Consider the following 27,241-nt stretch of genomic DNA (forward strand, 5'->3'; position numbering starts at 1 on the left):
TTTGATACAGACGGTTTCACCATGTTGGCCAGGCTGGAGTGGTGATGTTATATTGTACATATTTTTAGAAATTTATCTAATTATATCTATTAGTATTATTTTTTATTTCTGATTTTGCTTTTTTGCTTAAAAGGCCTATTCTATCCCATAATCCTATGACTGTTCACTTATATGTTCTTTAAATACTTTTTTTACACTTGGCTTCTTTTTTTTTTTTTTTTGAGACAGGATCTCACTACTGCCCAGGCTGGAGTGCAGTGGTGCGATCTCGGCTCACTGCAGCCTCGACTTCCTAGGCTCAGGTGATTCTCCCACCTCAGCCTCCCGAGTAGCTGGGACTACAGGCATGCACCACCATACCCAGTCAATTTTTTTTTTTTTTTGAGACAGAGTCAGGCTCTGTTGCCAGGCTAAGGTGTAGTTGCGCCATCTCGGCTCACTGCAACCTCCGCCTCCCTGGTTCAAGCAATTCTCTTGCCTGAGCCTCCTGAGTAGCTGGGACTACAGGCACGCGCCACCATGCCCAGCTAATTTATTTTATTTTATTTATTTATTTTGTATTTTTAGCAGAGACGGGGTTTCACCATGTTGGCCAGGGTGGTCTCGACCTCTTGACCTCGTGATCCACTCACCTCAGTCTCCCAAAGTGCTGGGATTACAGGCGTGAGCCGCCATGCCTGGCCATCATACTCAGCTAATTTTTCTACTTTTTGTAGAGACAGAGTCTTGCCATGTTGCCCAGGCTGGTATCAAACTCCTGGACTCAAGCAATCCTACTCATCTCAAACTCCCAAAGTGCTGGGATTATAGGCGTGAGCCACTGTGCCCAGCCTTATACTTAACATTTTAATACATTTAGAATTTACCTGGTGTGGCAGGGTGCAGTGGCTTGTGCCTGTAATCCCAGCAATTTGGGAGGCCGAGGTGGGTGAATCACCTGAGGTCAGGAGTTCGAGACCAGCCCGGCCAACATGGTGAAACCCTGTCTCTACTAAAAATACAAAAAGTGGCCGGGTGTGGTGACGTGTGCCTGTAGTCCCAGCTACTCAGGAGGCTGAGGCAGGAGAATCATTTGAACTCAGGAGGCAGAGGTTGCAGTGAGCTGAGATCGTCCCACTGCATTCCAGCCTGGGCGACAGAGCAAGACTCAGTCTCAAAAAAAAAAAAAAAATTTACTGGTGCACAGGTGCTGTGGCTCCTGCCTGTAATCACAACACTTTGGGAGTTTGAGATAGGTAGAATCACTTGAAGCTAGGAGTTCGAGACCAGCTGGCCAACATAGCGAGACCTGTCTCCATAAAAAAATACAAAAATTAACTGGGCACACCTGTAGCTGGTGCACACCTGTAGTCCTAGCTACTTGGGAGACTGAGGAGGGAGGATCACTTGAGCCCTGGAGGTAGGGGTTGCAGTGAGCCATATTTGTGCCACCACACTCCAGCCTGGGTGACAGAGCAAGATTCTATCTAAAAAAAAAAAAAAAAAAAAAAAAAAAAAAAGAATTTTCCTGGTGCATGATGTGAAGCAGTCATCTAAGTTTTTTTTTTTTTAATAGTTTACCAATTGTTTAAGCACCATTTTTTAAATAATTATTCTTTTCTCCACTACTTTATGCTGTGACTTTTGCCACATACTAGGGTCTCTGTCTATCTTAATGACCATAACTTTAGAAAAATGCCGTTTTTTGTTGTTGTTGTTTTTGAGATAGAGTGTTGCTCTGCTGCCTGTGCTGGAGTGCCGTGGCGAGATCTCAGCTCACTATAACCTCCGCCTCCTGGGTTAAAACGATTCTCCTGCCTCAGCCTCCCAAGTAGCTAGGACTGCAGGCGTGTGCCACCACTGTGCCTGGCTCATTTTTTGTATTTTTAGTAGAGATGAGGTTTCACCATGTTACCCAGGCTGGTCTCAAACTCCTGACCTCGTGATCTGCCCACCTTGGCCTCCCAAAGTGCTGGGATTACAGGCATGAGCCCCCACCCCTGGCCGAAAAACACCTTTTAATGTCTAGTGGAATATAGCCTTCCTCATTGTTTTTCTTTTCAACATTTCCTTGATTATTTTCAGGCATTTGTTCTCCTGATAACTTTAGAATTACCTTGTGATTATGATTGCAATTATGTAAAACCCATACACTTGGAGTAATTTATGTAAAATATTTCATCTTTTATTCAGAGACACAGTATGTCTCTCCTTTACTTTCAGTCTTCTTTCTTTAGCTTGAACCAGATGAAATTACCAATATTCAACTTTGTTGACATCATTCAAACAGCAATTTCATCTAGTTCAAACCTTAGAAAAGTTGTTTTCTTCACAGGGTAATTATGCTCTCTCCAAACAAACAAACAAAAAAATAGTTTCTCTTTAAAAATCTGGGGAGAAGTAGGGTGGGAAAGAAGTATGATATACTTTAAGTGTTTTATTCATTTTTTTTAAAATCCTGGTCCTAAGAATTTCTCACTGCCAGTGGCATCTCTCCAGCACTTTCTGCCACTTCATGCATAGTTCAAGGCTTCTCGAGCTTAGCTTCCTCCCCATAGTGGGCCAGTCCAAAACCAGGGCGTTGAGCCTCAAGGGGTAGGGCTAGTCAGTGAAAAAGGGTTTCAGGCCAAACGCAGTAGCTCACATCTGTAATCCCACCACTTTGGGAGGCCGAGGCAGGTGGATCACCTGAGGTCAGGAGTTCAAAACCAGCCTGACCAACATAACGAAACCCCATCTCTACTAAAAATACAAAAAAAAAAAAAAAATTACCCAGGTGTGTTGGCACATGCCTGTAGTCCCAGCTACTTGGGAGGCTGAGACAGAAGAATCGCTTAAACCTCAGAGGCGGAGGTTGCAGTGAGCTGAGATCACGCCACCGCACTCCAGCCTGGGTGACAGAGTGAAACTCTGTCTCAAAAAAAAAAAAAGAAAGAAAGAAAAACGGTTTCAGATGAAGTCCAATGACATCTAAATGGGAGGGGGGAAGGGTCCCAGTCTTCCCCATAAACCTTAGTTTTGCTTTCTCTTCCTGGAAGCTAGAACAGTGACCTCATCTGGGAGAATCCAGCCAACACTGCTTTCTACACCATCTGCATGCTATACCCCTAGCACAACAACCCACTATAAACTGGGGTAAGATACACTAGAAGTGGGTATTTGGGGGAAATCCTGATCATCTTTTTCCTTGTATGGGAGCCTTCCAGATAATGCATATATAGAGCATAAGAAGAAGTTTTTAAATAGATGCAAAGTCATGATGATTGTAAAAAAAAAAAAAAAAAAAATCTGAAGAGGTAATTGCACCGTTTTTACAAAATAGGATCAGCATGTAATTATGAATAACAATATAAATGTCATCCAAAGATATAGGAAGTGAACTTTTAGGGTTTCAGTGAAAATGCCATTTTGCAGGGGTTAATAAACATACTTTGTCCACCCTATATTAAAAAAAATATATCACCCCCAAGACAGAACTGCACGCTGCTTTTAAATGCAAACATGGCATTGGGTTTTTCTGGCCATTAGATGTCACTGCAGTAAATAGAGAGTAGCTGAGCACCACCTGATTGGAGCCTGAAGTTCAGTGATCTCTGTCAAGTTAAAAACTTCATAATCCCTGCTTGAAATCCATCTTCGGTTTGCAGACTAAGAGGCCTAGAAACCACAGGCTAATGCTAAACTTGTTGGTTTTGTTATTGTTATTTGTCCTACAAAGCACACACTCCAAATTTACTGAAAAGAGAGGGCTTTAAAAACAGTCTGTCCCCGCTGGAGCAGGCAGGGTTTGCCAGCAGAATAAGTAACGAGGGACCTTTGCAGGGCCACTGGGCTGCTCTAACCTGAGCACACTTAATGGCAACATTTGCATTCCATTGGCTTTCCTCACTGCACTGTCTGTCATGAAGCAAATCAATGGCAGGTGTCTGTTGGATAATGAGCTACACAGGGAATTTTTCTCAATCCCTGCACTGACTGGCCCCTTTGTCTGGATGTCTCTTTCTCTTAATATGCTTTTCTCTAGACACACACAGCCCATTTAATGGCACATCAGGTTGGAACTCCTTTGAACATAATGACAGTAATCAGAAGTCTTGTTTAACCAGCTGAGCCCTTCCTTCATCATGCTTACACTCATTTTATCCCTTTTTCCTTTTCTTGCCTTTGCTCCTGGCTGGCATGCTAGAGAATGGAGAGGTAAATAAATATGCATGTGCATGTCTTGATAGAATGACTTCTGGTGGGAAGGGGGGGTGGGGCAGGCCTGTGCAGACATGGAATGAGGTGCCCCCAACTTGGTGTGCTTTCACGAACCCCAACCACCCTGCCTGAAATCCTCTTCTCCAGGCTTCAGTGCATCTTAGCTCAAGCCCTTCCAGGTATAGCCTGGCCTTTTCGTCTATTTCCCACACCTAGCCCAGGGCCTGGGCCAGAAGAGATGGCAGAACTTAGTGTATTCAGAGAACAGGTAAGAGGGGTAAAATATTGACAGAGATGAATTCATCTGATTAATCTGTGCACCCCGAAAAAGAACCAGGGAGTCCTGAGAAAATGGCTCTCTGCACAGGTGCATATGGAAAAGAGAGGGAGATAGGCTGGGGAATACTGCCCTGAAAATCCAGGGAGCAGCTGAGAATGTAGGAGCCTTGGAATCTGGCAGGCCTTCTGAAAGGATCAGGAGGGAGGCACCAGACACATGCTTGGTTCCCCCACAACTCTGCCCGACACCCTCCCCTATTGCCCATATTAGGTGTCTCCATTTCATCAAATATAAAACCAAGTATGAGCCTGTTGCTTTATACCCCAGTGGACTTTGACCCCATCACAGCTCACAAGGTAAGCAGGATTGGGCCAGGTCAGCATTTGAACTGAAAGCACATAAGATGAAGGACAAAGGTGGTATCCGAGTGGTACAGCTGACTGAGCAGAATACACATGGTCAGTGAATAAACAGAGGCTCCAGCCTACTCAAATAGAGATGCTCGACACCTCGGGTTACCTTTGCTGAATTGGACACAGTCACTTCATTCATTCCCTCTCAGGGCGCTCATCCCCTCTTGTAGTTTTTCATTTTCATATCTACATCTTCAACCCTGACCTCCCTTCTGAGCCATGGTCCCACATTTCCCACAGCCTGCTCGACATCACTATTTGGCTATTGTATCCCCACTGTCACCTCTAACTTAATATGCATCAAGCTGACTTCTTCTTTTCCTAACACTGTCATCCCAGAGTTTTCCATTTCAATTCCATCGTTGCCCTAATGACTCAGGCTGGAAATCCACAACTTGTGTTTGACTCTTCCCCTTCCCCTCACCCGGTCAACCTTGAGCCCAGTTGCTTCTTCGTTCCTAACATTCCCATGCTGGTCTTTCTTTCTGTCACTGCCTCTTGCCCTAATCTTGGACCTTATCAGCTCATATCTAGGCTATGACAGTAATCTCCTCATTGGTCTCCAGGATTAATTCTAAAAATGACCTTAAGCATTGAATATTAATATGTACCAGGCACTGTGCTAAGTGCTTTATGTTCATTATCTCATTTAATCCTTACAACAGCCCTACAAGGTGGGCACTGTTATTAAGTCCATTTTACAAATGAGAAAACTGAGGCACCGAAATGTTCTATAGCCTGCAAGTTCACCCATCCAGTAATTGAGCTGGGATATAAGCCCAGGGAACTTGTCCCCAGAGTCAGTGCTCATTTCAGTCCTCTCCAGCCCAGCCCATATGGGATTCTGTCAGATGAGTCTTTCTCAGATCTGTCTGTATTATAGCCTCTTTTTTTTTTTTTTTTTTTTTGTGAGACAGGGTCTTGCTGTCTCTCCCGGGCTGGAGTGCAGTGGCACAATCACAGCTCATTGCAGCCCCAACCTCCCGGGCCTAAGCAATCCTTCCACCTCAGCCTCCCAAGTGGCTGGGACCACAGGCATGCACCACCTATGCCTGACTAATTTTTTAAATGTTTTGTAGAGATCAGGTCTCCTGGTCTCCTTATGTTGACCAGGCTGGTCTCAAACTCCTGGGCTCAAGCCATCCTCCCGCTTTGACTTCCCAGAGTGGTGGGATTGCAGGCATGAGCTACTGTACTCAGCCTATTGTGTCCTTCTTGATTGTCCCCAGAGAAAAAAGGCTGAGCCCCTTGGCTTGGCATGTTTCCCTTACCAACTTTGCGATCCTCGTTGCACAGAGGCTCTTTATATAAGAAGTTACAAAAACAAATGCCTGCAGAAACTTGGAAGTAACATGAAAAACAGAATGTAGGGAATCCCAGATAACATATACTCACCCTGTAAAGAATAAGCCTTTAGGCTGGGCCTGGTGGTCCACGTCTGTAATCCCACCACTTTGGGAAGCCAAAGTGGGTGGATCACTTGAGGTCAGGAGTTCAAGACCAGCCTAGCCAACATAATGAAACCCCATCTCTACTAAAACACACACACACAAAATTAGCTGGGCATCGTGGCAGGTGCCTGTAGTCCCAGCTACTCAGGAGGCTGAGGTGGGAGGATCAGTTGAACCTAGGAGGTGGAGGTTGCAGTGAGTTGAGATTGTGCCACTGCACTCCAGCCTCCGTGACAGAGCGAGACTTCATCTCAAAAAAAAAAAAAAGCCTTCAAATGCATTCGGAGCCATCATGACTTTCAAAAGCATTCTGAAGAGCTAAACTTCACTGTGCTAACAAAATGTGATTTGCATCTAAATATGGATAGCAGAAAGGAATAAAGAGAGCCAGTAGAGGCTGTGGCCAGTTCCTCTCCTCCAAAGGACGGATGCCATTTAGAAATGTAGGCCCAGTTTTCAAAGGAGTCTAAAATCCAGATTTTTATGTAAAATCTCCCAGTTTTTCACTGCCGGCAAATGAAAATTGTTAGGTACTGGCTGGGCTAAACAAAACACACATTTGTTTGACCTCTGCTCTATTCAAGCCTCCAAGTTCATCAAACTAATCTTCTTAGCCCCTTCTCCCAAGCCCTGAAGACTAAGTGCATTTCACATTCCAGTCACCAGGCCTTTGTTCATGAGGTTACCTCTGTCTTGGAACATCTGTCCCAATTTTCTTAAAGGCTCAGCTGAGGCTTGTCTCAGTGATGGCTGTCTTTTCTCACCTACTATAGCACATACCTGTTGTTTAAGAAATGAGTTGGCTTTTCCAACCCCCAAAACAGCTGTCCTATCTTGATGGATCAAGGTAGATGTTTTGCCTTTGTAGAACCACAATGGAGATGCTTCAGCCCACTTCGGAGGGGATTCTGGGGCAAGAGAAGCTGGGTTAACTAACAGTCTACTCAGTTAATAACTACAGATGCTGTATTTTCACTGTCCCCCACCCAACCCCCAAGGGCATAGTTATTTTGTTCTAAGAGCTTTGTGGGTGAATACCACCCCCCACCCTTTTTTTTTTTTTTTTTTTAAACAGAGTCTCGCTTTGTTGCCCAGGCTGGAGTGCAGTGGTGCAATCTTGGCTCACTGCAACCTCCGCCTCCTGGCTTCAAGTGATTCTCCTGCCTCAGCCTCCCGAGTAGCTGGGACTACAGACATGCGCCACCACGCCCAGCTAATTTTGTATTTTTAGTAGAGATGGGGTTTCACCATGTTGGCCAGGCTGGTCTTGAACTCCTGACCTCAGGTGATCCACCCACCTCAGCCTCCCAATGTACTGGGATTACAGGCATGAGCCACTGTGCCTGGCCCAATAACCCCTTTTAAATGATGCTTTTAGCCTATATATGCCCTCTGATCCAGCCAGTTTCTTTTCCATGGCATTTCTCTCCATGCCCTACCTCTTCCCATCTTAACACTATTGCCCTGCTGTCCCATCACTATAAAAGCCGCCTCCTGAAGTCTTCTCCCATCTCCCCAAGCAGTAGTCTCCCACTCCTGAATAGCTCACTCTTGCTAGAGCTGTCTTATGACCCATGCTACATGCTTCCTTTTGTTATTATCTTTTGTGTCCCTTATTTCCTCTAGATTGCAAACTCTTTGCCTGTGGGAAGTATGTCTTACACATTTGTATATCCTCACAACATACAGCCTCATGTAGCAGACACCTAATACTTGTTTTAAAATGAATGAAGTTTAGGGACAGCTTAGGAGATCTCACTGTCTGCTGGGTGAGTCCCAAGTCCGTGTGGTTGTACCTACCCAAGATGAAAGTAAGAACACCCAAGCCTGCCTCCTGCTCAACTTGCTGCCCTAAGAAAACCTCTGCATGTCCCGTGTCTAAAACTGTCTATGCACTTCACTCTGAGAATGCATTGTCTTCCATCTCCTACCCTAGCAATCAGGTTCTATGCATCTCAGTGCAAACAGCCGTTAACGTTTCAGGATAGACAAATATGCTAAAAGGACAGAAGGAAAAATTCTTGACACCATCTTGATTTATACTTCCTCTTCATTCCAGCCTCCTGGTGCTTTGTATGGTGGCTGGAAGTGCTTGACAAATCATAGCACCATCAAATTTATACAGTCGTCCCTAGGTATCTGCAGGCCATTGATTGCAGAACCCCTTTCTGATACCAAAATCCACTCATTTCTCAGCCCTGAAGTTGGCCCTGTGAAACCCGTAGACACAAAAAGTTGTCCCTCCTTATACAAAAGTCCCACATCCCAAATTTGGTTGTGGATGCAGAACCCACAGAAACAGAGGGCCGACTGTATTTATTGAAAAACATCCACATATAAGTGAACCAGGACAACTCAAATCCATGTTGTTCAAAGGTCAACTGTAGGCCAGGCACGGTGGCTCCTGTCTGTAATTCCAATACTTTGGGAGGCTGAGGCAGGCCAATCACCAGAGGTCAAGAGTTCGAGACCAGCCTGGCCAACATGGTGAAACCCCCCCATCTCTACGAAAAATACAAAATTATCCCAGCATGGTGGCCCATGCCTGTAATCCCAGCTACTCAGGAGGCTGAGACAGGAGAATAACTTGAACCCAGAAGGTGGAGGTTGCAGTGAGCTGAGATTGCACCACTGAACTCCAGCCTGGGCAACAGAGCAAGACTCCGTCTCAAAAAAAAAAGAAACAAAACAAAAGAAAAGAAAGAAAAACAAAGGTCCACTGTATTTTGTTAGTTGATTGCTTTCTGTAAATGTGACCAGATCTGAATGAATGCATGTAAATCTATGCTGTACTTTCTTGGGGAGGTTTTTGTCAGGGATAAGGATGGGGACAAACTATGTTAAGGGAAGTGATGACAAGAAAGCCTTCCCTGCGATTAAGAAATTATAATAATATATACTTACCTAGCAGGCGAGATACCATGATCATGAAGGTGGTTTTCCCAGGGCGAGGCTTATCCATTGCACTGCAGATGTGCTGACCCCTGCGATTTCCCCAAATGTGGGAAACTCGACTGCATAATTTGTGGTAGTGGAGGACTGCGTTCATGCTTTCCCCTGAGGGAAAAAAAAAGAAATTAAAATAATATAATAATAACTACCACTTATTGGTCATTTAATGTGTACAAGGCCGTTGATTCCATTTAACTGTCTTTATTGACCCTATGAAATAAGTACTCTTAGTACTCCTGTTTTATAGATGAGGAAACAAGGCACAAGGTGTAAGTCACTTACCCAACTATCACATAGCTAGTAAGTAATGGCGGAGCTGGGACTTGAACCTATGTCTCTCCTTCCTCAGGCCCTTCCTTATTCACCAAGAGTACAGGAGCCTAATCCTGTAGGCGAGGTAATCGGATCATTTCGACTTCAGTTCCCTTGCCCCAGGTGCTGGACTAGAGGATGAGGGAGCAGGAAAGCAAACCTTGATATTGGGAGTCCACAGCCTCAGTGCAAGACTCCGGAGTTGAGAAAATCAATACTTTGCAAGCTCAGAAACTGACAGGCCAGAGTCTTGTCTTATTCCGTTCAGGCTGCAATAACAAAATATCATAAACTAGATGGCTTATAAACAACCAAAATGTATTTCTCACCGTTCTGGAGACAGAAGTCCAAGGTCAAGGCAGATTTGATACCTGGCGAAGGCCAGCTTCCTGGAGCCTTCTTGCTTTGCCCTCACATGGTGGAAGGGGGAGCTAGCTTTCTTGCATCTCTTTTAAAAGGACCCTAATCCCATTCAATGAGGGCTTTGCCTTCATGGCCTAATCACCTCCCAAAGGCCCTGCCTCCTAAAACCATCACCCTGGGAGTGAGGATTTCAGCAGATGAATTTTGGGAGGACACAAACACTCAGAGCATAATGAGCCTGGCTTTGGCCAGGGAATGGTTAACTCGAGTTAGAGAGAGAAAAAAAATCTTTGGAAAACTGGGCTGTCCTGGGGCCTGCTTTAGTCCCTGGCAGTCTGGCAATGGAAAGCCCTACTTGTGGTTTTGACTTGAGAAGCCATAATGAGCAGTGAGCCACAGGCATAGACCATTCAGTAGCCACAGGCCTTTGGCCAGCCTTGAACGACAACTGCTCAGAGGGACTGGGAAGAAAGCCCGCCTACCACAGGGGGCAGGGCAGGGAGCAGAAGCAAAGCCCCAGAATGGGAGAGTAAATTGTTGTAACTATCCCTGGGAGGAGGTGCAGGTTTTCTGCCTACTTCAATATTTCCCGGTTGGCATAGCATCTACTCTCAGTAGGAACAGAGTTCTATTTTCCTAACAGAGTCAAATTACCTGTCCAAAGGTACAAACACTGCTAGGTTCTGAGCCTTCAGGGTAGTGGGAGAGGAGGGCAGCCTTACCTTTAGTTTGTTGTATTTTCAACTCTCCCTGCTGTCATCTTACTTTTAGGTCTGGCCCCTTTGTGAACCAAATTCTTCTAACTGAGTAGCATTGTGTTAGCAGTCAGAAAAAAAAAGATGCTTTTCAAATATAGGTAGATATCTAGGCAAGGTGGCTCTGTATGAGCATCACTATTAAAGTGAAAGGAAATGAAAAGTCTCCTCCCACCCTTTTTTTTTTTTTTTTTTTTTTTTCAGAAGATATAGCGTGCCCGAAATACTTTAGGGATGGCAGCTGTAGAGCATAGAAACAAGACTAGTCCCTGGAGGGAAGGCAAGGAAGGCATGGGGAAGAGCTTTCCTAACTCCACTGAGTGTAAAATCACTCTGTCCTCTTCACCTGACCTGAGCTGGCTTATTCCTCGGAACAGATAAAGATCTGGGAGTCAAAATGACCACCCTGTGCAGAGCAGGCTTCTTTGAACTCCAGCTAAACAGTAACAGCACCTAAGATAGGATCTTCCCACCCTCACTCCCCACCTCAAAGTGGAGGTGAAGAGGGAGGTAAGGGAAAGGGAGAGAAAGGTCCCAGGAAAGGTCTGCTGTCAACAGGGAGGACCCGCAGCTGGCTGGGAGCATTCACAGGAAGCACCAATTTTCACCTTCTTTTTTCTGCAGAGCTGTCACTTATTTGCCTATGATGGCTGTGTTCCTCTTGAGGCTGTAATGGTTAGACTAGCTCAGTGGGTAACAGTGTGGACTTTGGATCCCATTCTTGCCCCTTACTCCCGCTTGAACTTGTGTACCCCACATAACCCTTCTGAGCCTCATCTTCCTCATCTGTTTTGAGGGTAAGAATGGTGCCTACCTCATCTACTTGCAGAAAAGACTAAATTCGTTTAGTGCAAATGCAGAGCCAGGTCCGTAATAAGTACTCTCAATAATGCTAAGATGCCATGTTTATTGTTCTTGAAGCATCACTTCAAAATCTGTGCACAGCATGGAAGGCCTGATTAGAACCATAAAAGCCAGTCCAAGGCCAGGCGCGGCGGCTCATGCCTGTAATCCCAGCACTTTGGGAGGCCGAGGTGGGCGGATCACTTGAGGCCAGGAGTTCCAGACCAGCCTGGCCAACATGGCGAAACCCCGTCTCTAATAAAAATTTAAAAATTAGCTGGGCATGGTGGCGTGTGCCTGTAGTCCCAGCTACTCAGTAGGCTGTGGCATGATAATCACTTGAACCACGGAGGTAGAGGTTACAGTGAGCCAAGATCGCGCCACTGTACTCCAGCCTGGGCGACAGAGTGAAACTCCATCTCAAAAAAAAAAAAAAAAAAAAAAAATCCAGTCCAGATGCGTTTCCATGCTTCCTATGATTACTGTAAACACACAAATGAGCTGGGGTCACAGAACCTCAATAGACCCTCAATATGTATAGCTAATGATGAGCAGCAACAGGAATCGAGAGTTAGTACAGAATTTTTTGGTTTGGTTAGTGTAACAACAGGCTTTACAGAGAGGCTCCATGCGCAAGCACTGCACACATCTGTATGTTCCCAGCCTTCTGAGAACTGTCACTGCCAAATCTTTTCCTTCACCCTCCCCACCCTATCTCACCCCCAGGCAAGGTGACACTCTCAAAGTTGGCACAGCAGGCAGCACATGCCAGGTCTGTGACCTGGGCCTCAGCAGCTCTGCTCACTTGCATGGCAATTGCTTTCTGCAGTCGGGCCCAACTGCACTTTGGGTTTCCCCACCCCCACCCCCAATCACCACACAGGAACTGGCTGTTTCTCTTCTCTCTGTCCAAGCTGAATACTAACCTACTGTGGTTTGCTTGCTTCCCCCATCGTGATCGCAGGCTTTCTGAGCAGCTAGTCAGCCCTCTAGCCTGCCACTGAATCGGGAGGCATTCACGCTATAGGGGATCAAGGGGAGCTTGTAGGCTTGCCTTGCTGGTGGGCAGCTGCCTACAACCACTCATACCTATGTCCCCGCTGCAGAGCCCAGGTGCTTCTCAGATGTACAAGGACAACTATTTGGGTCCCGGCTATGCCAAGAGAAACATGGGTCATGTGGTTCACAGGATAGAAAGGTTCATTTACTCCAATATGATTGGCATGGTTTTTTTTTGTTTGATTATTAGAGATTTGCCAAAAGACTGGAGCCTTCTGCCACAACTGCCTCCCCCACATATATGTCCTCAGATGGTTTGTGAATTGGGCAGCTTAGTCATCAGGTCATGTCCTCCACATCCACAGAAGATACAAGTTGTTTCCAGATAACATGCAGAAGGTTCTGAGCTCCTTCCTGTGTGCTCCAACTCGAAGACTCTTTTCCTTTCCCTATGAATTTTTTTCCTTTTCTTTCTCTGGTCTTTCCTTTTTAATGCCCTTTTAAAATTAAGTATTCTGTCTTTTGAGTGGGTAACACATACACATGATACAAAATCCAAAAGGTGCAACGAGTATATGCTGAAAAGTCAACCTCTCTAACCTTTGTCCTTAGCCACCCAGCTCTCCTGTGAGTCAATATTGTTGTTAGCAGTTTCTTACCTGTATCTTCCCAAGGATGGTCTATACAAAGATCCACATAAACTTGTATATTTATGTTCTGTTTTTAGGTCAGCAGCAGCACACTACATACACTCTTGTGTGCCCTGTTTTTTTCCACCTGAAAATGTATCTTGGCTGGGCACAGTGGCTCACACCTGCAATCCCAGCACTTTGGGAGGCTGAGGCAGGTGGATCACTTGAGGTCAGGAGTTCAAGACCAGCCTGGCCAACATGGTGAAACCCCGTCTCTACTAAAAATACAAAAATTAGCTGAGCACGGTGGCAGGCACCTGTAATTCTAGCTACTCGGGAGGCTGAGGCGGGGGAATCACTTGAACCTGGGAGGCAGAGGTTGCAGCGAGCCGAGATCACACCATTGCACTCCAGCCTGGGTGATAAGATTGAAACTCAGTCTCAAAAAAAAAAAAAAATCTTGGAAATGATATCACATCGAACCAGATAGAGCTGCCACATATTTTTCATTTATGACATAGTATTCCACAGTATGATACACTGTTTATTTAAGTAGTCCCGGATTGATGGACATATGGATTATTTCCAGTCTTCTGCTATTACTAACAATGCTGTAACAAATCTCCTTGTTACATACATTTTTCACACACATGCAAATAGATCTGTAGGATAAACAGGGGTCCCCAACCCCTGGTCCGTGGCCTGTTAGGAACCGGGCTGGCCCACACAGCGTGAAGTAAGCGGCCAGCAAGTGAGCATTACGGCCTGAGCCCTGCCTCCTGTCAGATCAGTGGTGACATTAGATTCTCATAGGAGTGCAAACCCTATTGTGAGCTGTGTGTGCAAGGGACCTGGGTTGCATACTCCTTATGAGAATCTAATGCCTGATGATCTGAGATGGAACAGTTTCATCCCAAAACCATTCCCCCCAACCCCTTGTCCGTGGAAAAATGGTCCTCCGTGAAACCAGTCCCTGGTGCCAAAAAGGTTAGGGACTGTTGGGCTAAATTCCTAGAATTTTTGCTTTGGTCAAAGGGCATATGTGTCTTGCATGTTTTTTTAATTTTTATTTTTTTGAGACAGAGTCGCCAGGCTGGAGTGCAGTGACACAATCTCAGCTCACCGCAACCTCCACCTCCTGGGTTCAAGCAATTCTCCTGCCTCAGCCTCCCGAGTAGCTGGGACTAAAGGCACATGCCACCATGCCCAGCTAATTTTTGTATTTTCAATAGAGACGGGGTTTCCCCATGATGGCCAGGATGGTCTCCATCTCCTGACCTCATGATCTGCCCGCCTCGGCCTCCCAAAGTGTTGGGATTACAGGCATGAGCCGCCGTGCCCAGCTGTGTTTTACATCTTTATGAGTATTGTTCAGTTATTTCAGTACTCATGGAAAGGTTGAACAACAAAAACGCTGCCTCTGTTGGAAGACCTCTGAGGAATTTATCACAGGAATAATCCAGTGCTTTGCTTTTAAGTCTTTGTTCTTTATTTGTATCTACTGCATGTTTGTTCTTTCTTTCCTTCAATATGTATTAAATACCTCTACTGTGCACTAGGTAAGCTTTGAAGCCAAAACCATAAACAACAAATGTGGTTGCTGCCCCCACGGTATTTACAGTTCTATGAGATGGAGCAGTTGGGGGCAGGAGTACACATGAACGAAATAATTACACACTGAGTCATTACAAACTGTGTTAAGTGTCATGAGGGAGAAACACAGGGTGACTGAAAGTGTTCAATAGGCTCCTGACTTCGTGTGGAGGTCTCAGAAGACTTCCCTGGGGAAATGATGTTTATTCTGATCAATAAGACAGACTTAGCAAGGCTGAGGAAATGGCAGGTTTGAAGTCCTAGAGGAAGGAAGGAGCACGGATTCTGGCTAGCAGCATGGATTACAGGATCTGGAAAGGGTCTTCAAGGTCATTGTGTTTCAGTCTCCTCATTTGACATGTGAGAAAACTAAAGTTCAGGGAGCTAAATGACTTGACCAGGGTTATACAGATAGTAACAAAGTCAGGCCGGGCTACTCTGATTGTTTCAGATGATGCCAGGTTGCAGAATCCAGTGTGCTCATCCTGGGAGCTGTGGGTCTGAACTAGACAGCTATGGAATAGTTGCCTGGGTTTGTGTAGGAGGACTTAAGTTGAGGTTCTTGTGACAAGCTGCCGGACATGTTTCATTTCTCTTTACTAGTAAGATACAGTTTGGATGAATGGCCATTCCAATCTAGCGGGTTGGTTTGGTCTTCAGCATACTTGTCTTTCTTACAAGTTTGAATAATAATAACAACAATGGTGGTTAATTCTTTAGCGCTTGCTCTATGTCAAATACAGTTCTAAGCAATTTACATGTATTAAATCATTTGACAGCAGTTCTGTAAGGTAGATGTTATTATTATTACCCCACTTTACGGATGAGGAAATTGAAGCTCCAGAAGCTAATTTGCCCACCATCACAGAGCTAGTGAGTGGCAAAGCGGGGGGACTCAGTCCAAACAGTCTGGCTTCAGGACCCATGTGCTTTGTCTCCCAGGCACTCTCAGTGTCAGCAGCAGGTTGATGAACTCGGGTTTGAGCCCAGAGATGCCTTGTGCCATGGAAGGTCCACATCAGTGGCTCTCAATGCTGGCTGCACATCAGAATCAGCTGGGGAACTCGTAAAAAGTGCTAGTGTCCAGGCCCTCATCCCCGTTCCGTTAAATTGCGATCTCTAGGGGTGGATCCCAGTCACTGAGGGTTTTTAAAAGCTTCCGCGGTCAGCCTAATGCAGCTAAGGGTTGAGAGGTACTGGGATCTAGCCTTGCCATTCCTTTGCCCTTTGGGAGCAACCAGCAGCCCATACTTGCCTTTGTATTTTGGACACCCAATTAGTAGGACACTTGTAGAGGCACTTACTCATACCACAGCACAGGCTCCTGTCTCGGCATAAAGAACTCATTCAGTGTACATGCTGTGGCAACCACATCCACCAATGATGTGTGGCAACAAGTCTGTAAAGGGCTGAGAGAGTATTTTCAGTCCTGAGCATCAGGAGACAGTGGAGCTTAGTGAAGTGGAGCTTGGCTCTGAGTCAAACAGACCCAGATTCAAGTTGATGCTTTGTGTCATGGTCTGTGATTTTAGAGACTGGTGTTTATCCTCTCACCAACTCCATTTTGTCATCTATATAATCAAGCTAATATGATAATACTACCTCTTTCATGAGGCTTTTGTGAGGATTAAATGAGATAGTATATAGAAAGCAATCAGTGGGCCAGGCGCAGTGGCTCAAGCCTGTAATCCCAGCACTTTGGGAGGCCGAGGTAGGCGGATCACCTGTGGTCAGGAGTCCGAGACCAGCCTGGCCAACATGGTGAAACCCCGTCTATACTAAAAAATAGAAAAATTAGCCAGGCTTGGTGGCAGTCACTTTTAATCCCAGCTACTCAAGAGGCTGAGGCAAGAGAATCGCTTGAACCTGGGAGGCGGAGGTTGCAGTGAGCCAAGATTGCGCCACTGCACTTCAGCCCAGAAGACAGTGAGACTCTGTCTCCAACAAAAAAAAAAAAGAAAGAAAGAAAGAGAAAAGAAAACGAAAGAAAGCACTCAGTGCTAGGCCATTTCTTTATTTCATGACTATCCACATAACTTATGTGAGTAAACAGCTGTGTTTGGGAAAAGGTACTAGTGACACTGATATTGACAGAAATTTGACTTGACATTTAATGAGTGCCTGGTATGTACAATGGAGAGTGAAAGATCCTGAAGAGCTAGGATGACTAGGAAGGCCCCGTGCCTGCTGATTGGCTTGCTGGCTGGGAGGGAGCATAAAGACTTACACCCAGATAACTCATATAAGGTAGAGTGTGCCACAGCAGAGGTCTAAATGAGAAGCTAAGGGAGGCCAGGTGTGGTGGCTCATGCTTGTAATCCCAGCGCTTTGGGAGGCTGAGGCAGGTGGATCACTTGAGGTTAGGAGTTCGAGACCAGCCTGACCAGCATAGTGAAATCCCGTCTCTACTAAAAATACAAAACAGCTGGACATGGTGGCGGGCACCTATAGTCCCAGCTACTTGGGAGGCTGAGGCAGGAGAATCACTTGAACCTGGGAAATGGGGAGGTTGTAGTGAGCCGAGATCGCTCCATTGCACTCCAGCCTGAGTGACAAGAGTGAGACTCCATCTCAAAAAAAAAAAAAAAAAAAAGCTCAAGGAGCACAGGATATGGAGAGAGAGAGCCCCAATTCAAACAGAAGCTGGAAAACAATTATAAAATAACCAAGGAAATATGAATACTAACTGAACTCAATATATGATGATATTAAGGAATTATAAATTTTTAGGTGTGATAGCAGTATTATTATACATATTTTTTAAGGAGCAATTATAGTTTAGATAAACATAATTCCAATTAATAATATGTAAGTCAGATGAATTGAAATGATGTGTCATGGGGGTAGAGATGAAAGAAGATTGGCCACGTATAGCTAATTGTTGAAGTTGGGTGATAGAACTTTGTGTTCATTTTACTGGCCTCTCTACTTTTATATATGGTTGAGATTTTTCATAATAAAAAGTTTTAAAAAGAGGGCCGGGCACAGTGGCTCATGACTATAATGCCAGCACTTTGGGAGGCCAAGGCAGGCATATCACTTGAGGCCAGGATTTCGAGACCAGCCTGGCCAACATGGTGAAACCCTGTCTCTACTAAAAATACAAAAATTAGCTGGGCGTGGTGGCACACACCTGCAATCCCACCTACTTGGAAGGCTGGGGCAGGAGAATCACTTGAACCTGGGAGGCAGAGGTTGCAGTGAGCCAAGATCGTGCCACTGCACTCCAGCCTCAGTGACAGAGTGAGACTCCGTCAAAAAAAAAAAAGTTTTAAAAAGAGGTAAAGTTGCGGCCAGGTGCAGTGGCTCACGCCTGTAATCCCAGCACTTCGGGAGGCCGAGGCAGGTGGATCACGAGGTCAGGAGTTCAAAACCAGCCTGGCCAAGACGGTGAATGCCCATCTCTACTAAAAATACAAAAAAAATTAGCCGGGTGTCTGTGATCCCAGCTACTCCGGAGGCTGAGGCAGAGAATTGCTTGAACCCGGGAGGCAGAGGTTGCAGTGAGCCGAGATCGTGCCATTGCACTCCAGCCTGGGCAACACAGTGAGACCCCGTCTCAAAAAATAAAAAATAAATAAAAGAGAGAGAGAGGTAAAGTTGAAGAAAAGGAAGGAAACAAGCAGTACACAATTGTGGAATCAGGAAAAATTTCAGGATGAGGTAGCATCAGACTTGGGCATGGGTGACTAGGGTGAGTTGATGTTGCAGTTTAAATCTGAAGGTAGTCTGCTGGCAGAATCTCCTCTTCCTTGACAGGCTTCAGTCTTTTTTCTTTTAAGGCCCTCACTGATTGGATGAGGGCCACTCACATTATGGACAGGAATTTGTTTTACTTAAAGTCTACTGATTTAAATGTCAAACTCATCTTAAAAATGCCTTTACAGCAACATCTAGACTAATGTTTTCCCAAATAGCTGGGTACTGTGGCCTAACCAAGTTGACATATGAAATTAATCATCACAGGGTGGCAGTGGGAAATGATACTAGGAAAACCGGTAGGGGCCAAATTGTAAAGGGTTTTGAATTCTGTTAAAATTGTCTTTAGTAAGCTTCTTTGGAAAAGTTGTCTTCTCAAAATGTTTTCTTTAGAAAATTGAGAATTATTGAAGGCTTCTGAGCAAAGCAATGGTAGCATCTGATGAGTTTGGAAGGGTACTTGGCTGCAATGTGGAGGATGAGTTGGAGAGGGCAGAGACTGAAGATCAAATGATGGGTAAGGAAACTGACCCTCAAGAGAGATGATGTGAGGTACTAGGAGCAGACTTGAAAAGTATCCAAAGCACAGATTATAATGCAGGTAGCAGCAAGAGATCAGACTGAGCAGTAGGCAGAGGCCAGGTCATGGAGCACCTGGTAAGCCAGATTAAAGAGCCTGGAGTTTATCCTGATGATAATGGGGGACCCACTGAAGAGTTGAAGTCAAGGGAGTAAAATGATTAAATCACTCTGACTGCTAGATGGGGGATAAGGGCAGGTAGACCAGCTAGTAACAGTTGTAGTAGTATGGGCAAAAGATGATGGTAGCTTGGACTAGGGTGAGAGTGGAACAGAAGAAAAGTAAACAAATTTGGAGTCACTGGAACTTGGCTAGTGATGGAGAAAGGTGAGAGACAGAGAAAACTTAAAAGTAACTCAGGTTTTGGGCCTGAGCAAGTAGGTTGATGACAGTGCCATTTGCTGACATGAGGAAAACTAGAGGACAGTCAAGATTGGAGTGGAGCAAAATCAAGAGTTCTGATTAGGACATACAAAGTTTCAGATGTTCAGTAGACTTCTGAGTGGCAATGTCAAGTAGGTAGTTGACAACATGATCCTGTGGCTCAGAGGAGAGATACAGATAGAAATTTGGAAATCATCAAGCAGAGGAGAACAGAAAGAAGGCCAGCGCAGTTGAAGGGTTTTGTGACCCTTGGGTAACAAAAGAGTGACCCAAGATAAAGTTGAAAAGGTGGGAGGGTCGGGCATGGTGGTGTATGCCTGTGGTCCCAGCTACTAGGAAGGCTGAGGCAGGAGGATCACTTGAGCCCAAGAGTTCTGGACTGTAGAGCACTCAGCTAATCAGATGTCCACATTAAGTTCAGCATCACTATGGTGACCTCTTGGGAGTGGGGGACCACCAGGTTGCCAAAGGAGGGGTGAACCAGCCCAGGTTGGAAACAGCAGATCAAAACTCCTGTGCTGATCAGTAGGTGGGATTGCACCTGTGAATAGCCTGCGTTGCCCACTCCAGCCTGGGCAACATAGTGACACCACATCTCTGCTAAAAAAAAAATTTTTTTTTTTTGAGACAGAGTCTGCTGCGATGTCCAGGCTGGAGTGCAATAGTGTGATCTTGCCTCACTACAACCTCTGCTTCCTGGGTTCAAGCCATTCTCGTGCCTCAGCCTCCCGAGTAGCTGGGACTACAGGCATGCACCACCACACCCGGCTAATTTTTGTGTTTTTAGTAGAGATGGTGTTTCACCATATTGGCCAGGCTGGTCTCAAACTCCCAACCTCAAGTGATCCGCCCACCTTGGCTTCCCAAAGTGTTGGGATTACAGGTGTGAGCCACCGCACCCAACCTAAAAAATATTTGAAAAGGAAAAAAAAAAGGTGGGCAGAGCAGATCATATAGGACCTTGTAGCCTACAAGCATGCTGGAACCACTTCCTACTGGCTCAGGAAAACTGACTGTTAAATTTCAGGAAATTTGGGAGCTGGTTGACTTCCCATTTGGCAGCCTGAAATCAGCCATAGTAGGAGTACTGATGCTGTTGAAATTGGTAAATGCTACAATTCAGCCCTTTTTCTTTATTTTCCCCCAGAGAACCAGTTGTTAAACTTTACCACCATATTAGTACTATGGCTTGTAGGCTCCAGTAAGAAATTTAGATTTTATTCTAAGAGTGATGTAAAGTCATTAAAATGTTTTAAGCAGGTGAGTAAAAGGATCTGATTTTTAAAAATCACTGTACGTGGCCAGGCACAGTGCCTCACGCCTGTAATCCCAGCACTTTGGGAGGCTGAGGCAGGTGGATCACATGAAGTCAGGAGTTCAAGACCAGCTGGGCAACATGGTGAAACCCCGTGTCTACTAAAATACAAAAAAATTAGCCGGGCATGGTGGTGCATGCCTGTAATCCCAGCGACTCAGGAGGCTGAGGCAGGAGAATCGCTTGAACCCGGGAGACAGAGGTTGCAATGAGCTGAGATTGCGCCACTGCACTCCAGCCTGGGTGACAAAGCAAGACTCCATCTCAAAAAAAAAAAAAAATTAATTAATCACTGTACAAGAATGAACTCTCAGCAGGAGAAGGCAAGATTGCTAAGAAAACTGCTGCAACAATCCACATACACACTGGTGCCTTGGCAGTGCAGGTAGAGTTCAGTCAAGAAATTTGGAAGATTGTTAAGGTCCTAAGACTGGCTATAGATGGGTCTTGATTTATCACAAGTTGATTATAATTGACCTGTTATGTAATTCGTGTTACTTAGTGTCTTTTTGTTTTAGCTGTGGGGAGCACTAGATTACAGAATGATTCCCTTGACTCATGACTCGGGGCTTTTTACAGTTCTTACCAGAAACTGGCAGATGATAAATCAATCATCTCATTTGGTAGCAAAATAAGGAGGTTACTTTCCTGCATGAACATAATTTCCTTTTTTCAATATTTCAGTCTTACATTAGCAGGAGGAACTTGAAGGCTTGTGATTAGGCAGATTCTTTGTAAGGGAGAAGGAGGCTTAGTATCCCTTTGGTAACAGTTCTTTACTGAGAGGGTAATAAGGAAAGGAGCTTGAATCTGAACAATGCTAAAGGAAACACTTTAAAGTAAGACATCCAGCCATTTTGAAGACCCCTAGCCATTTTGCCTACTGTAAAACAGAACCATCTACAGTGTCTTATGAAGAGAGAAATGAAATGAATTTTGATATTTGTCTTCTACAAAGATTCTACATTACATTGTATAAGTCTTGATCCTCCATTTTTATAACTCATGCATAAAATTATGTGAAAATGCTTTAAAAATTCCAGCCCACTTTTATACTGAGCATTTTATGTACTCATTCAGCAAGCCATTCATTGAGCACCGGTCATGTGTCAGCTGCTGGTTAAGGCACTAGAGATATGGAAATTAAAAAGACCCAGTCCTCACAGAGTTCATAGAACACTAGGAAAAACAGACATGTAAATTGGACATGATTACAGTACAATTGTGAAAGAGAACTCTTTGAAAGAGTTGTCTGTATTTATGTACCATCTCCACTCTTTCTCTTCCCATTCTCTCTCTCTCTTTTTTTTTTTGAGACAGAGTCTCACTCTGTCACCCAGGCTGGAATGCAGTGGCACAATCTCAGCTTACTGCAACCTCTGCCTCCCGGGTTCAAGCAATTCTCCTGCCTCAGCCTCCCAAGTAGCTGGGATTACAACCAGGCTGGGAGATTCAGCTTGTCCATTTCATATTCTGTTTCTCACGATCATCTGTGTTTGCTTGTCACTGCACCTTAAAGAGAAGGCATAACTCTAGTTTCACCCTTCACCTTGATAGAGAAATCTTTTTTTTTTTTTTTTTTTTTTTTGAGACAGGGTCTTGCTCTGTTGCCCAGGCTGGAGTGCCGTGGTACAATCTTGGCTCACTGCAGCCTCAACCTCCTGGGCTCAGTCTATCCTCCTACCTCAGGAGCTACGCCCTCCTGAGTAGCTGGGACTATAGGTACATGCCACCATGCCTGGCTAATTTTTTTTCTTTTGTAGAGATGAGGTTTCATCATGTTGCCCAAGCTGGTCTTGAACTCTTGAGATCAAGCGATCTGCCAGCCTCAGCCTCCCAAAGTGCTGGAATTATAGGCATGAGCCACCGCACCCAGGCATTCTATATTTTTAAAGCATAGAATATTGATCCTCTGAGCTGGATTAATGAGGAAAGATATAACAATCATTAAAATAAAATAAAGAATTGTGAAATTGCATTAATTTGCATGCCACCAACCTAAAATTCTAATAACCCAGGGCTTAGTAAGCAAATTAGTCATATAAACAGCATAATTATAGGGATATTTAAACTGTTTACCAAAAGAAGCTGCTTTTAAAGCCTGCTGAAGTACCTATTTATTACTAATAATGGCTAACATTATTGACACTTATAATGTTGCTGGCACTCTTCATTGTCTTGTTTAATGTTTACAGCAACTCTAAGAGCTAGGTATTATCACTCCCATTTTTGAAATAAGGAATTTGAAGCTCAGAGAAGTTAAGGAACTCACTGGGTGCGGTGGCTCACGCCTGTAATCCCAGCACCTTGGGAGGCCGAGTGGGTGGATCACTTGAGGTCAGGAGTTTGAGACCAGCTTGGCCAACATGGCAAAACCCTGTCTCTACTAAAAATACAAAAATTAGCCAGGTGTGGTGGCACGTGCCTGCAATCCCAGGTACTCAGGAGGCTGAGGCAGGAGAATCGCTTGAACCCAGGAGGTAGAGGTTGCAGTGAGCCAAGATCATGCCACTGCACTACAGCCTGGGTGACAGAGTAAGACCCTGTCTCCAAAAAAAAAAAAAGAAAAGTTAAGGAACTTGCTTAAGATCAAATAGCTAGTGAGTAGAGAGACAAGGGTTCCAATCCAGGTGTGTGTGATGCTAAAACCCACATGCAGAACATTCGTGCTCTACCTAGGCTTCCACAGATCACTCAACCATGCATGAAAGTAAGGCCTGAAAAGTGTCTCTACTAGGTTGCCTTTCATTAATCTAGTTCCAGTCATATATAATAAAATGGAGTGTCTTTCCAAAATTTCATAATTTAGATTTCACTCATTTAGGCCGACTCCCCGCCTATACATACCCACTAGTTGGAATTAGTGGCCTTTTACTATGTGCTGTATTGAATGTCCTTATAGTTGAGGATCATGAGAGAAGCTGAAGTCTAACTTGGACAAGATGATGACTGGCATTGCAGGGTTATGCAGCAACAGTAGTGGGGTGGGGTGTCCTGCAAGGGCATGAGTTATGTGACTATCAGGTGTGGCATAAGTTGTAGTACAAAGCCTTGGAGCCTAGAGGCCAAGGTCACAGAGTCACCAGGAGGCAGGATCCTGGAGTGCAGATTGCAGTGGCCCAGTAGGCAGAGCATCTGACCTCTAGGCCTGCCTCTGCTACGCACCAGCTGGGGGCTTTGGTTAAGTTGCTCTGCTTCTCCAGGTCGTAGGTTTTCGTTTGTGAAACGAATAATTGGAAGGGAAGATCTTAGGGTCCCTTTCAGATTTGGATCTCTGGTTTAGGGATCTGCGTTATCAGAGCCTAAAGTAATCAAGGCCTTGGGGATCTAGTAATCAGAAGGAGAGCAAGAAAGAGCCAGCTTTCATGGTCAGGGGCAACAAAGAGGTGGCTCATGCCTGTAATCCCAGCAATTTGGGAGGCCGAGGCAGGAAGATCACCTGAGGTCAGGAGTTTGAGGCCAGCGTGGCCAACATAGCGAAACCCCACCTCTACTAAAAGTACAAAAATTAGCTGGGTGTGGTGGCATGCACCTGCAGTCCCAGCTACTCGAGAGGCCAAGGCAGGAGAATTGCTTGAATCGGGGAGGCAGAGGTTGCAGTGAGCTGAGATCACATCACTGCTCTCTAGCCTGAGTGACAGAGTGGGACTGCATCTCAAAAAAAAAAGTCCAGAAAGCCTGATTTGAATCAGTAAAATCGAGTTTTCACACAGCTTCTCTGATTGTAATTCATTCTTCTACAGATTTTTAAGGAGGGTGAAAGAGAGAAAAGCTAAGTAAAATGTGGTCCTAGCCATCACAGGTCTCATAGTAACCTGAGGAAAAGAGACAGGAAACAACTAACAATGAAATGTGTTCATTACCTGCTGTATGACCTTGGTCAAATCACTTAACCTGTCCCGAAGCCTCAGTTTCCTCAACTGCAACAGACACATAAGCAGTCAATAAATGTCAGCAGCTATGTATCAGTAGTGGCAATAGTAATATGGACTACATGTGTGATATTCTGTACTATGCCATTACATCTTAGTAAAATAGAACCATCTGTCTTGTGAAGAGAGAAATGAAATGAATTTTAATATTTGTTTTCTGCAAATATCAACTGCTGGTTAAGGCACTAGAGACACGGAAATTAAAAAGACCCAGTCCTCATAGAGTTCACAGAACACTATGACAAACAGATATGTAAATTGGACATGATTACAGTACAATTGTGAAAGAGGCCTCTTTGAAAGAGTTGTCTATATTCACCATCTCCAATCTTTCTCTTCCCATTCTTTTTTTTTTTTTTTTTTGAGACAGAGTCTCATTCGGTCTCCCAGGCTGGAGTGCAGTGGCGTGATCTCGGCTCACTGCAACCTCCACCTCCCAGGTTCAAGCAATCCTCATGACTCAGCCTCCTGAGTAGCTGGGATTACAGGTGCCCACCACCATGCCTGACTAATTTTTGTATTTTTAGCAGAGACAGGGTTTTGCCATATTGGCCAGGCTGGTCTTGAACTCCTGACGTCAGGTGATCCACTTGCCTTGGCCTCCCAAAGTGCTAGAATTACAGGCATGAGCCACCGTGCCCGGCCCCATTCTCTCTTGAATCCATTCCAGTCAGACTTTTGCTCCACCACCCAATAAACTTCTCTTTTATTTTTTGAGACAGGGACTCACTCTATCGCCCAGGCTGGAGTACAGTGGCACAATCATGGCTCACTGCAGCCTCAACCTAACGGGCTCAAGCAACCCTCCCACCTCAGCCTCCCAAGTAACTGGGACTATAGGTGTGCACCACCACACCCAGCTAATTTTTATATTTTGTGCAGAGATAGGGGTCCCACTATGTTGCCCAGGCTGGTCTTGACCTCCTGGGCTCAAGCAATCCTCCCACCACGGCCTCCCAAAGTGCTGGGATTGCACATGTGGGCCACTGCACCCAGCCAGAACTTCTCTATTTATGATAACCAGTGACCTCCATGTGTTTAGATCCAATGGTCACTTCTCAGTCTTCATCTTACTGGGCCCTCAGCAGCTCACCACTCCCTCCTCCTTGACATACCACTTTCATTCGGCTTCCTGGACACCACACTTTCCTTTTTCCTTCTTCACTGACTGCTCCTTCTCAGTCTTCTTTTCTGGGCCTACTATTCCCTTGACCTCTAAATGTGGAAGTACCCCCAGGCTCAAACGCTAACTGATCTCATCTGGTCTCCTTGCTTTAAATACCATCCGTGTACTGATGACTCCCTAATTATGTCTCCAGCCCTGACCTCTCCCCTGAACTCCAGACTCCCCATCTCCATTTGAATGGCTAACAGGCATTGCACAGTTGAACTCCTGATGTTTTCACCCACCCTCAAAAAACAAACAAAAACAAAAAGCCAACTTGCTTCTCCCATAGCATCCTCCATCTCAGTTCATGGCACTTCCATCTATCCCGTCACTCAGGCCAGAAACTTTAGAGCCATCCTTGACTCTCCTCTCACACCCTCATCCAGTCCATCAGCCAATCCTGTTGACTCCACCTTCAGAATATATGGAGTCTGACCACTGCTCACCACTCCACCACTAGCATCCCAGTCCAAGCTACCATCATCTCTTGCCTAAATTACTCTAGTAATCTCCTAACTAGTCTCCATCCTACTTTTCCCTCCATCCTTGAGTCTTTTTCAACACAGCAGCCAAAGTGATCATGTGAAAATATAAATTAGGTCATGCCATTCTTCTATTCATAACCGCCCCCCAGTGACCCATCTTCTCAGTAAAAGGCAAAATGCTTACTGTGTGTGTGCCCTACCAGCCTTATATGACCTAGCCACCATTTACTTTTCTGAAGTCATATCCCATTACTCTCTATTTTGTTCATTCCATTACCACCACATTGGCCTCTCATTGCCTCTGTAACACCCCAAACATGCTCCTGTCCCAGGGCCTTTGAAGATATCTGTACAACTTGCTTCCTCACTTCCTTCAGATCTCCAAAAAGCCATCTTCTTGGTGAGGTTCTTCTCTGATTACCCTAATAAAAACTTTAGCATCCTCCAGACACTCCCTATGTTCCCCCTGCTTTTATTTTATCCAGAGCACTCACCTCCTCTTAGTATTTGGCATAATTTGCTTTTTTATTTTCTTTGTCTACTCTTCCCCTGCAATTAGAATTTCAGCTTTATAGGAACAGGGACTTTTGTCTGTTTGGTTCACTAATGTATCCTGAGTGTCTGGCATATAGTAAGTATCAATAAATATGCAAATAAATAAATAGGTTTTACAGGGGATAATGGGAGTATAAAAAAGAGCTAAGGAGTGCAGTCAGTATGATTGGGGTGAGTGATGCTTTTCATGCTGGAAAAGTCATGAAGGGCCTTACATGTCATTCTAAGGAGCTTAGATTTTATCCTATAGGCAGTAAAAAGTCAGTAAAGGAGTCAGTGGTCTGAATTGGAATCTTAGAAATGCGTTCTGGCTATAGTATAAAGAATGAGGCCAGGCATGGTGGCTCACAC

The 27,241-nt window shown here is 44.9% G+C and overlaps 1 protein-coding gene and 1 non-coding gene across 3 annotated transcripts in view; both read left to right on the top strand.

Moving 5' to 3' along the window:
- SLC25A43 (solute carrier family 25 member 43) overlaps window positions 1-27,241 on the top strand; it is a 48,567-nt gene that overhangs the window by 15,901 nt on the left and 5,425 nt on the right. The window lies entirely within an intron of this gene.
- LOC115898934 lies at window positions 9,220-9,383 on the top strand. Its single transcript, XR_004058582.1, has one exon. It is a non-coding gene; the product is annotated as a U1 spliceosomal RNA (small nuclear RNA).

Source organism: Rhinopithecus roxellana, chromosome 7, assembly GCF_007565055.1.
Source record: "Rhinopithecus roxellana isolate Shanxi Qingling chromosome 7, ASM756505v1, whole genome shotgun sequence".
NCBI lineage: Eukaryota > Metazoa > Chordata > Mammalia > Primates > Cercopithecidae > Rhinopithecus > Rhinopithecus roxellana.